Below are 16,870 nucleotides of genomic sequence, written 5' to 3'. Positions count from 1 at the left end.
TTTTGACACGAAATTTCAAATATTTTTCTTTTAATCTATTAGAATGTTGTTGTGAAAAAATTATATTTTTCTCATATTCGAACATGAATCCTACATTCATGAGAGATTTATCATCACCGAAACGTTGCTTCTTGTATCGGGTAACGTTATTCAGCCGTTAGCAGGATGAAAAACAAAACTTTTATTCAAATTCTGAACGGACTATATGTACCCTTGGAGTGCACAATAGCCCATCCTTAATAATCACTAAAAACATGTTGCTTCAGTTTATCGCAAAAGTCCCTTAATAATCAATGAACCGCTTATTTACAGTGAGAGGACTGGCAAGTGTACAGGGAAACAATCTGGCGTTTAGACGTGAGTGAATTCAGAACGCAATGGCCCATCACAGGCGTTCTAGATCAACAGATATGTCTGTGATTGTCTACATTGCTCAGCGCTACGAAAACACTTTGTCTTCTGGCGATTTCCAGATCACAAACACAAATCTGCACTGAAGCTTTTGCCAAATCTGTTTAGCCAATATCTTATATTATTACAGTTTTAACTGAGGGTGCTTTTGACTGCGTGAGAAAATGGATGTGTGGCTTGAGAGCGTGTGAAAAGTATCAATTGCCTGAGTCTCACGCTGAATGCATGAGAGTTGGCAGCCCTGAAGAGGAGAGTAAAGACATGAAGATACTAACAAACAAACAGGTTGTTTTTTATTCTCAAAGCTGAAATGAATGATATTTATGAATAATGTAACAGGAGTGCAAAAATGTGGAGACATTTAACAGAAGTGTTGAGATCACATGACAAATACTAACACTGAATATCTTGCTTTCACACTGTGCATTTGTTATGACGTAATGCGGTAATATTGTAACAGTAATATGGAATTAACCTAAACAATGTGTGTGTATGTATATACAGAACATTTTAAGTATAAAAGAGATGCTAGTGGAGCCATTCATAAAACCATGAAAGTCATTTGCATTGTTTGTGACAAGGAATGTGCCTATCATCCAAGCAGTTCTTGTTTAAAATACCACCTGAACTCAAAGCATGTTAATGTTGTGGAAGACAAGGGGCTTATGGATGCATTTTGAATCGCTACCTCCGACACAACCTACACACTACCGTCAAGAGTTATAAGCAGGGGTGCACATACGTGGTCTGTAGGTCCGCATGCATGACTGAAATAAGAAAATGTGTGTACCGACATGGTTGTTAATGTACAATTACAATTTTAGATCGACAAACTTTAATACTTCCTAGGATTTCTATTTGAAATGAAAGCATAATTATAGGCTATTCGCTGTCGTTGACATTTTATTTACTGACCCTCTTTACTGAACGTTCTTTAATCAGGAAGGCGCATACTGAAGGCCGCCCGCGTGCGCGACTCCGCACTTTTTACATTTCGCAATTGCCAGCAACCCACCAAAATAAAAGCTTGCTAATTTGTGTTTGAAAATGATGGAAATTCACATAAAAGAGTAAATACTATCATTTTATTTTTAAGTTTAATATAAAATATTTTTATTTAAGGAAAGAAAAGGAAAGGAGGTGAAGTGAGGCCAAGTATGTCCAAGTTCACTGTGGGGGAAGTGGAAGAGGAAGTCTCCCCTAAATATTTTGGTTGGCAGAAGGCCATGGGCTTCAGTGGCCACAGAGTCTGTCCGACCAGGATTGCCAACATGCCACACACTAATGATTTCAAGTCCAATGTTTGTCACCACTTCCATGTCACAGCCAGAGTCAGCTTTCAAGATGGTTGCCATGCCACAGCCAGAGTCAGCACCCAAGATGGTTGCCAGGCCACAGTCAGAGCCACCACCTGCCAGAGCTGCTTTTTCACCCGTCACCTAATCAGCCAGAGTTGCTGCATCACCTGGTTGTTTTGCTGCACCAGAAACTCTAGCCGGTTTGAAAGCCACGCCAAGGTCTTGAGCCACTATGGACAACATCAGAGTTCCCTGTCATCAGGAGTGTTGCATTTGGAGACAATAAGGCTTTCTCGGGGCATTTGAGGCTCGCATCCAGTTTGGCTGATCCACCATTGAGGCCGGTTGTTGGGGCCGGCTGTTGGCATCCTTGGACCATCAACAGTGGAGGTTATAGAGGCAAGTCCTCTGTCTTCAGTGCTTCCAGTTATGGCAGTGGCAATGTTGTGTGTCTGGGCAGTATACTGTACTCTCAGTCTGGAACAAAGTGCAGTCCAAGAATCCATTCCAGAGCCAAGTGTAGTCCAAGAATCTGTTCCAGAGCCAAATCCAGTTCAAGTTTCTGTTCCTGAGCCAAGTCCATTCCAAGAATTAATTCCAGAGCCAAGTCCAGTTCAAGTTTCTGTCCTGGAGCCAAATGTAGTCCAAGAATCTGTTCCAGTTCAAGTTTCTGTTCCTGAACCAAGTCCAGCCCAAGTTTCTGGTCCTGAGCCAAGTTCAGTCCAAGTTTCTGGTCCTGAGCCAAGTTCAGTCCAAGAATCCATTTCAGAGTCAAGTCCAGTTCAAGTTTCTGTCCTGGAGACAAGTCCAGTCCAAGAATTTGTTCCAGAGTCTAGTTCAGTTCAAGAATCCATTTCAGAGCCAAGTCCAGTTCAAGTTTCTGATCCTGAACCAAGTTCAGTCCAAGACTCAGCTTTCGAACCTAGTTCGGTCACTGAACCCAAACCAGAACCAGTTCCACTCTGGTTGCCAATTAAGCTAGATCCACCTTAGCCACGGTGTGCTCCGCCAGCTCCACCTAGACCACCATCTGTCTTCTCTGCTCCACCTTCTGGTCAAGCAGCTCCATCTTTGGCCTTAATCTGGTCTCTGCCCTCTTTCATTTAAAGAAAATAGTCTGGCCCTGCATGGCATTAGCCAGAATGCCATGCCTATATCCACCTGGAACTGAAAGGCCGTCCCCCTTGAAATTCACTCCCCAGACTCCGCCCCCTTGCGTCTCTTCCATATAGGCCTATGTATATAAATCGCAATGTGCAATATTACGACTCTGTCGGTTGTTGTATATACTTTCATTATGATACTGTACAGTCTGTAGTCTCATATATTGTCTGTAGTACATGTTCTTTTCCTAACACCAGTCAGAAATAATGCTCATAATTTCACTGTATGCAGAAAAATATAAAGACAAAGGCTTTTAATTCAGTTCCATTTAAAAGCTTTATTTAGATATTTAAAACAAAGCCCAAAAACGTGACTTTCAACTATCAAAGCTAAAATATTTTTTTTTCTTATGCAAATTCAATCAGTTGACCACAAATGTTGTTAATAAAATATAAAAAGTAAAGATAATGTATTAATAAAAAGTAACATTTAATAATGACTCAAAGCAAAATGATCATTAACTACTGGAAGTAAAAGTGAATACTAATTTTTTGCTACTAAGTTTGATCTCTCTCCTTCAAATTTACAAGTAGGGATGGGTATACATATGCATGCCAGACTAGAATGTGTAAATCTGCCAGAGATATACACAAAAAAACAACTGATTGTTTCTGCATGACTGTGTATAGCAGATGATTGAATAAAATGCTTCTCATTTGCAGTGCAGTGATACGGTTATTGTCCAGTTTGGATCCTCTCATGTATTTTCAGATATGATGACTGACTAAATATTTTGTTGCAGTGTGAACACATAAGGTTTCTCTCCAGTGTGAATCCTCTCATGTAATTTCAGATATGCTGACTGACTAAATCTCTTGTTGCAGTGTGAACACTCATAAGGTTTCTCTCCAGTGTGGATCCTCTCATGTGTTTTCAGAGATGATGATTGATTAAATCTCTTGTTGCAGTGTGAACACTTATAAGGTTTCTCTCCAGTGTGGATCATCTCATGTGTTTTCAAATGTACTGACTGACTAAAACTCTTGTTGCAGTGTGAACACTTATAAGGTTTCTCTCCAGTGTGGTTCATCTCATGTGTTTTCAAACGTACTGACTGACTAAAACTCTTGTTGCAGTGTGAACACTTATAAGGTTTCTCTCCAGTGTGGTTCATCTCATGTGTTTTCAAATTTACTGACTGACTAAATCTTTTGTTGCAGTGTGAACACTCATAAGGTTTCTCTCCAGTGTGAATCCTCTCATGTATTTTCAGATATGCTGACTGACTAAATCTCTTGTTGCAGTGTGAACACTCATAAGGTTTCTCTCCAGTGTGAATCCTCTCATGTATTTTCAGAGATGATGATTGATTAAATCTCTTGTTGCAGTGTGAACACTCATAAGGTTTCTCTCCAGTGTGGATCATCTGATGTGTTTTCAAATGTACTGACTGACTAAAACTCTTGTTGCAGTGTGAACACTTATAAGGTTTCTCACTAGTGTGGTTCATCTCATGTGTTTTCAAATGTACTGACCGACTAAATCTCTTGTTGCAGTGTGAACACTTATAAGGTTTCTCACTAGTGTGGTTCATCTCATGTGTTTTCAAATGTACTGACCGACTAAATCTCTTGTTGCAGTGTGAACACTTATAAGGTTTCTCTCCAGTGTGGATCATCTCATGTATTTTCAGGCCTCCTGACGTACTGAATCTCTTGTCACAATGTGAACACTCATAAGACTTCTCTCCAATGTGAATCAACTTATGCAGTTTTAAATAAGTTACTGAAGTAGAAATCTTTTCACACTTAGAACACATGCATTCTCTCACACCAGTATTAATATTCTCATACACTTGCAAACTTTGTAAATGGCAAAAACTCTTACCACACAGATGGCATGAATGTGGTTTCACCTTTGTATGAAGTTTCAAGTGTTTCCTCAGACCTGAAGCCGTTAAATACACTTTACCACATTGATCACATGTGTGCTGCTTCTCTCTAGTGTGGATGTTCATGTGCTCCTTTAGGTTTGATGAGCGTAAAAAACTCTTCCCACATTGATGACAAGTAAATGGTTTTTCTCCAGTATGAATTATCATGTGGCGCTCAAGATCTGTTTTTCTTGTGAAACTCTTTCCACACTGAGTGCAGGTGCAACATTTCTCTGCTCTTCTTTTCTTTAAATCTTTCTGTTTGGCTTGAGAGCAACTCAAAGTTTTTTCTCCAGTTTTGAAATGGTTTTTCTCCTCAACTTGACTTGATTCTTCATTCTCCTCTTTTCCTTTAATCAACTCTGAAATAAAAGTAAAAATGGTTCATTTTCAGTAACTTGTTATAAGCTGAAAAACATGAACAAACTAACATTTGAGAGCAGTGCCAATAAGTCCTACAGATGGTGGCACCAGAAGCAGATTTGGGAGAGCTGGTGTGTGGGATATCAAAAATAATGATCATTTGACTTCCGGTTCAGGACGCGAATGGAGTAGACGTGTCTAACTCGTGGTCCCTGTTAAGTTTTCCTTTATTCACAATTAACCATCCTCTACCAGCTTAATAGTTTTGCATGTAGTTGGAAAACATATTCGATATCTAAGGAAGCAGAAAATGGCATCTAAATCAGCTAAACAAACGAAGAAAGATGCAACCCCCAAAGACGATACGCATGCCGCTCATGGGGAGATTAGTATGGCGGCCTTGTCAAGTTTATTGGAAGAGCACAGGGCCGCTCTCTCGGCTGAATTTAAAACTGCATTAACGTCTTTGGAGGCGAAACTTGACCTCGTTCAAACTGCGGTGTCGGATCATGGTTCACGAATAACATCACTGGAATCTAACGCAGACCTCGTCAGCGAGCGAATTCACTCGTTGGAAGCAGTATGTGCCGAGCTAACTGAGAACTATACTAAGCTCAAGGCCAAAACGGCTGACTTGGAGGGTCGCAGTCGGCGTAACAATGTTAGGATCATTGGCCTTCCGGAGTCCGTCGAGGGTCCTCGACCCACCCTGTTCTTTTCTGAGATGCTGTCGGAAGTTATGGGCGAACAAGTTTTGTCATCTCCTCCGGAACTCGACAGGGCGCATCGTGCTCTTGTTGCAAAGCCAAAGCAGGGAGGGAAGCCGAGAGCGGTAATAGTTCGTTTCCATCGCTATCAGATTAAGGAGACGGTGATGCGAGAGGCTCGTAAGAGAAGAGGATCGTTGCAGTATCGTGGCAAGCCGATTGCTATGTACGACGATTACAGTTCAGAAGTCCAGGAGCAGCGCGCTCAATATCGTGGGGTAATGGCAGAGCTTTACACTCTGGGATTTAAACCATCTCTTCTCTTCCCCGCAAGATTGAGGATTACGACCAAGGAGGGTGAACAAAAACTGCTCCCATCGGTTGACGAGGCCAAGAACTTCTTAACAGCTCACCGGAATGTCCCGTAGCGTAGAAGGTAGCGCTGTTTGCTTGGTTGACCGGTGGTGCTATATAAGACTAATATTTTCTTTTCTGTACTATTTATGTCATGTGATGGCCCGTCGTATATAATTGACTACACCACCGGAACTTTTTATTTTTTGGGGCAGGTAGACCTGCTGAAGCTCAAAAGATGTTTTACTGTTCACTTGCAAAGTTCGAGTAAAGCGGTCTTTTCTGTGGATTTCAACGTTTCCATTTCAAAGGTCTATAAGGACTTTTCTATTAGAGTCAAGCATATATTTTTCTGTTGACTCCTACTGACTTTGTGCGGTTGCATTCGACTTGATTCTTCCTGTTGAGCAATGTTAAATACACTTTATGGTATGTCTTCTGGTGGATGATTATATGCCATAAGTCTACTCATATGTTAAGCCTACTAACTGACGTGTTGATTGTTTAATATTGAGGATATTTTATTCTAAGGGACAGAGATTATATAAGGTAAGGTGAAATAAGGAAGTGTGTTAAAGTGTGTTGTTTTTGAAGGTAATTTTGTTGTTTTTGCAATGTGTTCTGGGGGTCGGGATGATTGGGTGGGAGGGTCGGAGATTTCCATGGGGTGGCGGTATGCTGGCTTTACATTTTCGGGGTTTGGTGTTCTTTTGTTGTTTTTTAGTTTCATTTTTGTGTTTTTTTTTTTTTTTTTTTTTTTTTTTTTAATTCATTTTTATATTCCCAATTTTCATTCACTATCCTCTGATGTCTTTTTGAATGGGTAGACAGCTGAGATTCATGAGCTGGAATGTCAAAGGCTTAAATAATTTGGTAAAAAGAAACAGAGTTCTCGCTCATATTAGACAGTTTAAAGCAGAGGTTACCTTCTTGCAAGAAACCCATTTACGTAGTGTAGACCAATCTCGACTCAACTGTAGGTGGAACGGGCAGATTTTTCACTCCTCATTTCAGGCAAAGGCAAGAGGCGTAGCTATTTTGGTTGATAAGAATGTCCCTTTTGTCCCAAATGATATTATATCAGACAAGAACGGACGTTATATAATTGTTTCAGGCACTTTATGCAATAAAAATATCATTTTAGCTAATCTTTATGCCCCTAATTTCGATGATGTCAGTTTTTTCAAACTTGTTCTCTCCCGTTTTCCTGATCTAAATTCTCATTCTCTTATACTTGGAGGAGACTTTAACTGCTGTTTGGATCCGGTGTTGGATCGCTCTTCCTCTAAACCATGCACCCCAAATAAATCCTCTATTTACCTAAAAAGTTTTTTTTCTGAGTATGGCCTATCGGATGTATGGCGGTTTTTGAATCCCCAAAAAAGAGAATATTCTTTTTTTTCGAGCGTCCATCATTCTTACTCTCGGATTGATTATTTCATCTTGGATAACGCCTTAATTCCCAGTGTTCAATCCTGTGCATACCAAAGTATTATTATTTCGGACCATGCTCCTCTTCTTCTTGATCTGACTTTTTTGAATTTGCCCTCCCCTAGGAGGAACTGGCGTTTTAATATTTCACTTTTGGCGGATGAGAACTTTATTTCCTTTGTTGCTGACCAGATTTCTTTTTTTCTAAGCATCAATAAATCACCGGATATCTCAGACTCAGTAGTGTGGGAGACTCTTAAGGCATATATAAGAGGTCAAATTATTTCATATGCCACTACTAAAAGAAAACATTACAAAGAAAAACAAATATCTCTGGCTAATGAGATTTCTAAATTGGATGAACAAAATGCTAGGTCTCCGACACCGGATCTGTATAATAGGCGTCATAAATTGAAGTCTGAGCTTGATTTACTGTCGACCAATGAGATAGAGGGCCTTTTGAGAAGAACCAGGAGTGTTTTTTATGAAAGTGGGGAGAAATCTGGCAAAATATTGGCTAATCAGTTGCGTGGGTTCCAGGCAAAACAAATTATAAGCGGTCTTCGTCTAGATAATGGGGAGATCACAACTGATCAAAGTATTATTAATGAAAAATTTAGAGATTTTTACTCCACTTTGTACACCGCTGACCCCTTTTTGCAGGAGGATACTAAACAATTTCTTGATCAGTTAAATGTCCCCATATTATCTTCTGATGCCCGTAACTTTTTAGAGAAGCCAATCTCAGAGGAGGAGGTGATAGCTGCCATTGCTTCCTTACAATCTGGGAAATCCCCAGGACCCGACGGTTTTCCGTCAGATTTTTATAAAAAATTCTCTGCACAGATTGCTCCTTTTCTGACGACTGTTTTTTCAGAGTCCTTTAAGACCGGTATTCTCCCCCCAACTTTAAATCAAGCATGTATCTCTTTATTGCTTAAAAAGGATAAGGACCCTTTGGATTGTGCTTCATATAGGCCTATTTCCCTGCTTAATTGTGACGTAAAAATTTTAGCAAAGGTGCTTGCCTCAAGACTTGAAGGTGTTCTCCCCACCATCATTTCACCTGATCAAACAGGATTTATAAAGAACCGTCAATCTTTTTTTAACATTCGCCGTTTACTTAATGTGGTATATTCTCAGCATCAGTCTGTCCCAGAATGTGTTGTCTCTTTGGATGCTGAGAAGGCGTTTGATAGGGTAGGGTGGGAATACCTTTTTTTAGTTTTGGGAAAATTTGGGTTTGGTCCGGCCTATCTTTCTTGGATTAAATTACTTTATAGTGCTCCCACCGCTGTAGTTTTGACCAATGGCCTGTCTTCTCAACCTTTTAAATTACATCGTGGAACTCGACAGGGTTGTCCGTTAAGCCCACTATTATTTGCCCTTGCTATTGAGCCTTTAGCAATTGCTTTACGTGAATGTCAACAGATTACTGGAATTACACGTGGTGAGGCCGTGCATAAAGTCACTCTATATGCAGATGATTTATTGCTTTTTATTTCTAACCCACAGACTTCTTTACCTGCAGCTCTTTCCTTACTTGAGAATTTTGGTCAGCTCTCTGGCTATAAACTCAATCTGCATAAAAGTGAATGTTTTCCAATTAGTAAAATAGACATGCAGTTACAGTACTCCAACATACCACTGAAGATAGTCAAAAATAAATTCACTTATCTTGGTATCTGTATCACTCGCCAACATAATCATCTTTTTAAACATAATTTTGGTATTCTTCTTGAACAAATCAAGAAAGATTTTTCCAGATGGTCCCCTTTAAAGATTTCTCTCATTGGGCGCATTAACTCCATTAAGATGGTGGTGCTTCCTAAATTTCTCTATCTCTTTCAGTGTTTACCTCTGTTTATTCCTCTATCATTTTTTAAATCTTTGGACTCTGTTCTCTCTTCTTTTATTTGGAATGGTAAACACCCTCGTTTGCGTAAAGTATACCTTCAGAGGTCTAGACGAGATGGTGGTATGTCCCTACCTAATTTTAAGTTTTATTACTGGGCAGCTAACATACGAAATGCACTGTATTGGTGGCATTATCACCTTCTACCTAACAAACCATCCTGGGTGGACATGGAATTGCATGCACATAAGCAAATTTCCCTTCCTGCACTTCTTGCAACCAAATTACAGCTAGTTTCTAATACTTTTGCCGACTGCCCAGTGGTAAAACACTCGCTGAGGATTTGGACTCAATTTAGGAAGTCATTTGGTTTTAAAGATCCTTCTCTTCTTAGCCCTGTTGCACGCAATCACTTTTTCCTGCCTTCAATGCAGGATGGGTCATTTAGGAGCTGGTCTGACAAGGGAATAAAATGCTTCAAAGATTTATTTATTGACCGTCTATTTGCTTCCTTTGAACAGTTAGTGTCACATTTTGGTCTTACTAAATCTGATTTCTTTAGAGTATTGCAAGTTAGAGACTATGTTAGGTCATTCTTAGCAGATTTTCCTGTGATGCCTACTGAAAACCCTTTGGATAGCTACCTTTCTTGTAACATATTAGCTAAGGGCTCAATTTCTACCATTTATAATCTAATGATAAATCAGTCAGTTTCCTCTTTAGACAACATTAAGAGAGCTTGGGAGGAAGACCTTGGTGGACCACTTTCAGATGACACATGGAAGTGTGTTCTTAAGCAGGTCCACTCATCATCTATGTGTGCTCGCCATTCTCTCATTCAGTTTAAAGTAGTACACAGAGCCCATATATCCAAAGTGAAGTTAGCCCAAATGTTTCCTGGAACTAGCTCCTTGTGCAACAGATGTCAGTGTGCTGAGGGTACTTTGATTCACATGTTCTGGACATGTCCTAAATTAGAGCATTTCTGGCGATCAATATTTAACACCCTTTCTGTGGTTCTTAAGTACAGATTAGAGCCAGAACCCCTTGTAGCACTGTTTGGAGTTGCTCCTGAGGAGTTACGGCTGTCAGTATCAAGGTGTAAAATTCTTGCCTTCTCCTCTTTGTTAGCACGTAGAGCCATTCTACTCAAGTGGAAAGATCCTCTCCCACCTACACACACTCAATGGGTTAAAGAAATTATGTCTTGTCTTTACCTCGAAAAGATTAGGTATTCATTAAGAGGATCGGGAAAACAGTTCTTTAAAGTGTGGCGTCCTTTCTTTGATTATGTTGATGCCTTAAAATAATGCCCTATCATTGATTTGAATGCCTTTTTTAATTTTTGTATTTTAATTTTTTTCTCTCTGAATGTATTATTATTTGTTTTTGTTTTTTGTTTTTCTGCTTTTTTTTTTGTATCTGATTTTTGGCTGCTGTAGACGTGTATATACTTATATATCTGTACCCTGTAATTTTTATTATTATTATTTGATTTATTATTTCTTTCTGAATTAATGGACAGCATGAACGCTATCCTAGGGATTTGTTGGTAAGGGTTGGGGGATTGTGAAATGTGATGCTGTGAAAAATCAATAAAAATATTAAAACCAAAAATAATGATCATTTAAACTAGAAATCGACCGATGTGGGTTTTTCTATAACCGATGCCAATGTTTAGAGGTCAGGGTCAGCTTGTGGCCGATATGTGCTACTGATTTTTTGGCCAGCTTTTAGGGTCGATATCTTGAAGTTCTCCCCTTTATTTGCATGCTAAAATGTCACACTAATAATAAGTGGATGCACAACATCTTTAAACTTAACATCATGAACACTGACATGAACCATCTCTCAGATTTAACCAAAGTTAACCAAACAAATCAAACTGACCAAGTATTAAATATATAAAACAGATAATATATATAAAAAAACTTTCAATCTTATACATGAAAGTTTTAGAACTGAGATTAATGTTTTAAATATTTGAATACAGGAATATTAAATGATTTATATAACTGAAAAGATCTGCCAGCAGGTGGCGGCAAGACCCTAATTTATTACTGAATCATATCATTCATTTGATTCGTTCTAACAGCTGATTCATTCCTGAATAAAACAAGTGACTGTCTTTACATATGGGAAATTTAATCATTTCACTAGATTCGTTTAAAAATGCACGTTCATTTATAAACGAAACAATGCTGTTTAAATGGAGATGCACAGCGGCTCAGTTGTGACTTGTTTCAGACTACTTTTGATGACAAAAGAGAGCAAAATCGTACTTTTGATGATGAAATAAAGCAAAATCAGGCAATAGTGTAATCCGCCCGCGTCCCACCCGCTAACCGCACACAATCTTCCTATTACATTATTCTAATTCTTAGTTTTGTTTGATAATATGATGAATGGATGGTTAATTTTAACAGCTGATCTGCACATCGCTGCTCACTTGTATAGGTTTAATCGTGATTTTAAGCCAAATCCATGTTAAAAAAAAATAACGTTTAGTGACATCTGGACATGACCATAAGTATAAACTTTCAGTATCTGGGGTGACAGAGAGGACGGAGAAGACACATCAGGTGCAATCATCAAAATATATTTAAATGGAAGCTGGCGCCATGGTCCTCACTACATAACTCAGGTTCAGATTTTAGAAAATGTAGTTAATTTTTGCATCATTATTGATTAAACTCATCCACCCGCGACCCACCCACAAGTAATTAGAATGCATTTTTTTTTATTACCAGACTCGTGGATTATCCGCAGCACCCGTGGATATAACCACAATCTGTGCATCACTGTCTCCGAGCGGGGCAGAGTAACGTAGCCCTAAATCACAACGCTGCATTGTTTGTGAGAGCTGCCACCTCCTCCACCTCAGTGGAACTCTGTGAAATTCTCCAACTCAGATACAGGAAAAATCGAGCAGAACTTATAACACTGGGGCTAATATGTTAGCAAGCAAGCTGCTGATAGTTTTCGACTAAAGTTAACTGCAAGTAAGGGAACCTTCAACCAGCTGTAGCATTATGCCAGGTCCTGTTGGTTCTACGCTATTAATTTTTTCTTTCACTAAGTGAAAGCAACATAGTTTCATAGTTTACTAGAAATATATAGTAAATATATGGAAATGGGACTTAGAAATATCAGAATTGAAGCCTTACCTTTATCTCTCAGAACTGTTATTGAATCTTACAATATAACACCAATAACAAGGAGCTGCCCACGGATGTGCCTGACTTTAAATTAGCGCTACTAAACACGGATATCGGCCAATGCCGATCAGAGATGCTCTCAAGTCTCTGAGCTAGAGTCCAAGTCAGTCTCAAGTCTCTGAGCTGGAGTCCAAGTCAAGTCTGAAGTCTCTGAGCTAGAGTCCAAGTCAAGTCTCAAGTCTCTGAGCAAGAGTCCAAGTCAAGTCTCTGAGCTGGAGTCCAAGTCAAGTCTGAAGTCTCTGAGCTAGAGTCCAAGTCAAGTCTCAAGTCTCTGAGCAAGAGTCCAAGTCAAGTCTCTGAGCTAGAGTCCAAGTCAAGTCTCAAGTCTCTGAGCAAGAGTCCAAGTCAAGTCTCTGAGCTAGAGTCCAAGTCAGTCTCAAGTCTCTGAGCTGGAGTCCAAGTCAAGTCTGAAGTCTCTGAGCTAGAGTCCAAGTCAAGTCTCAAGTCTCTGAGCAAGAGTCCAAGTCAAGTCTCTGAGCTAGAGTCCAAGTCAAGTCTCAAGTCTCTGAGCAAGAGTCCAAGTCAAGTCTCTGAGCTAGAGTCCAAGTCAGTCTCAAGTCTCTGAGCTGGAGTCCAAGTCAAGTCTGAAGTCTCTGAGCTAGAGTCCAAGTCAAGTCTCAAGTCTCTGAGCAAGAGTCCAAGTCAAGTCTCTGAGCTAGAGTCCAAGTCAAGTCTCAAGTCTCTGAGCAAGAGTCCAAGTCAAGTCTCTGAGCTAGAGTCCAAGTCAGTCTCAAGTCTCTGAGCTGGAGTCCAAGTCAAGTCTGAAGTCTCTGAGCTAGAGTCCAAGTCAAGTCTCAAGTCTCTGAGCAAGAGTCCAAGTCAAGTCTCTGAGCTGGAGTCCAAGTCAAGTCTGAAGTCTCTGAGCTAGAGTCCAAGTCAAGTCTCAAGTCTCTGAGCAAGAGTCCAAGTCAAGTCTCTGAGCTGGAGTCCAAGTCAAGTCTGAAGTCTCTGAGCTAGAGTCCAAGTCAAGTCTCAAGTCTCTGAGCAAGAGTCCAAGTCAAGTCTCTGAGCTAGAGTCCAAGTCAAGTCTGAAGTCTCTGAGCTAGAGTCCAAGTCAAGTCTCAAGTCTCTGAGCTGGAGACCAAGTCAAGTCTCAAGTCTCTGAGCTAGAGTCCAAGTCAAGTCTCAAGTCTCTGAGCTAGAGTCCAAGTCAAGTCTGAAGTCTCTGAGGTAGAGTCCAAGTCAAGTCTGAAGTCTCTGAGGTAGAGTCCAAGTCAAGTCTGAAGTCTCTGAGCTAGAGTCCAAGTCAAGTCTGAAGTCTCTGAGCTAGAGTCCAAGTCAAGTCTCAAGTCTCTGAGCTAGAGTCCAAGTCAAGTCTGAAGTCTCTGAGCTAGAGTCCAAGTCAAGTCTCAAGTCTCTGAGGTAGAGTCCAAGTCAAGTCTCAAGTCTCTGAGCTAGAGTCAAATTCAAGTCTCAAGTCTCCGAGCTAGAGTCCAACAGAACACAATACAAGGGTAAAACAAATGCTCATTTATATTTCATAAGGAAGACAGACAGTCGTATGTTAGATCATAGCTAAAGCAAGAAGCAAGCTAACGGTAGATGGTCAATGCTGAGCTAAACACGTTTAACGTTACTGAGCTATCAGGATGCGTTTTCAGATGCCTGATAAAATTAGATGTTGTTGAGCCTGAATCTTTTATCCTCATCAGTGATGCGCGGGTTGATCCAAAATAAGCGGGTGCCTGCAGTCACCAGCGGTTACCCGCGGTTACGATTCATCCAAAAATATTTTTAATGATATTCGGGTCGCGGTCGGTCGGGTCATTTGAAATAAAGATGCCAATTAAACCTTTGTAATTTATATAGTACTAGACACAATTTTCTATGAAATACATAGACCTACACACTATTGGCTGAATAATATTTACCTTTTGAATGTTAAGCGTTATTAACTGTTGAATAAATGATGGAGGGACAAAATGCCCGATTTCCCAACACGTTGAACTGAGCAATGCCACTGTACCATTTTAATAGGCTACTTTTAAACGCATATAGCTGTAGGATCTTGGTCTCTCAACGCACCAAACAGAAATGGCCACATTCCAAAGAAACAAAAGGACCCTCTTTCTCAGCCACAAAATTGACCCATGACCATCACAGGACGATCACCAGATGCCAGCTAGTCTACTAGTTTTGACCCGGCCTGCCGGTTAACATTAATCCACGTCAGGAGTACAGGAAGACGGTAATTCACAGGACACTAAAACAGTGATAACACGACCAAGGAGCACAAACCGCTCTTTGTCTGAGAGCACCCAAGAAACAGATGTTCAGTCTTCTCCCGACATAAATTTCAATCAGATAAACAGAAAAGGACAGATTTATACGAGCCTACAAGGCACAAGAACCTTTCGGTTAATCCCGTCTCCCTCCTATGACATTCCTAAAACCCCATCTCTCAATGGAGAGCATGCAAAGACAAACTTTAAGAGACAATCAGCTTATTAGTATTGCTATTAGAGCAACAGTATGTTTTCTTTTATATGCCTGCTGCGTTTTATGTGATGATTGAAGTTTAATCTATGCATTATATGCCTTTAGGAAAGGAAGTTGTCAAATGTATTAGCATGCAAGCAATATACCACTGTTTGATATGGAATGAATTATCTTGACGATTGCAGTTTGTCTGAATGAACGAGAAAATGATATTGTGTATACTTTATGCATTGCATTAGTTTATTGAAGTTAATAACAAAAATTGCAGAGAAGTCACGTACCAGAAGGAATTACAGGACGGAAAGGGGGTGGCGTGACCCGCCCCTTTAGCAATGCCATTGGATCCCAGCATCGTGGGACGTGCCCTAGCGGCCCGTTTAAAACTTCAGAACTCAGCGAACTCAGAGCTCTCAGCTCTCGCCTCACGCCTTTCGCCTCTTGTGGTTTGAGTGCTTTTTCCATCTGCGCTCGACCACTCGACCAAGCACGCGACGGTGCCATCAAAACTCTACAGAACTGAAGCTTCGTGACTGCCGAACTTTTCCAAGTCTTGCAACGCAGACTCAAAAGAACTTCCAGCGCATCAACCTGCGCAACCCGGCAACCGAAGCTCCTCCCGGCAACCAGCCCACTCCTCACGAATGTGTTTCCCAGAGGACGTCATCAAGAAGCAACCTATCAGCGAAGCCAGGGTTCCCTTCTGCTAAAGACAAGCCCGTGGAACTCTGCTTGAACCGAACGCAAGTAACAAGATCTCTCTTTACTTAGCTGAAACTGGTGCAAAATATTCCTTAAGTAGTTAAAAACTAAGTCTCTGCTTTTGTGATTTTCTAAGGTTGCGATCTAAGAACTAGTAGTAAGAAATACTAGAACTCTGGGATGCTATTCAAAACTCTGTAACTTTTACTCCCTGAATTGTGCGTGTGTGTGTGTGTGTGTGTGTAGTAGATTATTTTTGTGTCTTAGAGTAGTCAATAAATCATTGTTTCATTAAAAGAAGTGTCTTGAATTTTATGTTCACAAAAGTTCTATCTGTGTTTAGATCAAGCTACCTCAGCTTTAAAATTTCCTAATGTAATATTTTGGTTTATTTGTGATCTTGGCCAGGAGCATAATATTTTGAGTTGATACAGTATACTGAATTGACTACTTCGCCGGACGAATGGTCAAGAAGTGTAATCTATTAATCCTTAATCAATTTAATGAAGTTCCGAATCTTTCGATTCGATTCATTATTTGAATCATTATAAATTTGAGCTAATTAATTACATAGCTCAGTAATGTCAGTTTTATGTATTTTCTGAGAGGGGTGGGATTTTTGTTGGGAAAGTCGGGGGACAGACGCACACTTCGATTTGACTGGATAAACACATGCAGCATCTTAATTGTTTAGAAAATGGTATTCCTAATTAATGTCTCGAATTTTTTGATTATGTCCAATGCTTCTCTTTCTTTTTGGAATTATTAGACACATTTCACTATGTCTTTTCAAACGCCTAGGTCTGTTTCATTTCCTTAATTATAAAATTCCAGAGAGCGAAACGAACGAAATTAAACATTACTTAATAAATTCAAAGCACTATAATTTCCTTATTCATTTTATACAACTATTAATATATAAAATGATATTATTTTTTTCATATTGGTGATTCCTGAATTTATTTTATTTATATAAAAACTTTTGAAGTGCATTCGTTATGTTTGTATAAGAAAATTCGTTAACCTAGCCTATTGAATTGATCTAATATTCTTGATAA

At 39.7% G+C, this 16,870-nt stretch overlaps 1 pseudogene; it reads right to left on the bottom strand.

The window, feature by feature from the left end:
* Positions 1-3,091: 3,091 nt before the first annotated feature.
* Positions 3,092-5,269, bottom strand: LOC141345249 (uncharacterized; annotated as a pseudogene).
* Between the last annotated feature and the right edge of the window lie 11,601 nt (positions 5,270-16,870).

Source organism: Garra rufa, chromosome 11 (genome assembly GCF_049309525.1).
Source record: "Garra rufa chromosome 11, GarRuf1.0, whole genome shotgun sequence".
Classification (NCBI taxonomy): domain Eukaryota; kingdom Metazoa; phylum Chordata; class Actinopteri; order Cypriniformes; family Cyprinidae; genus Garra; species Garra rufa.
Note: the sequence above shows the minus strand (reverse complement) of the source record. Positions and strands in the feature narration are given on the sequence as shown.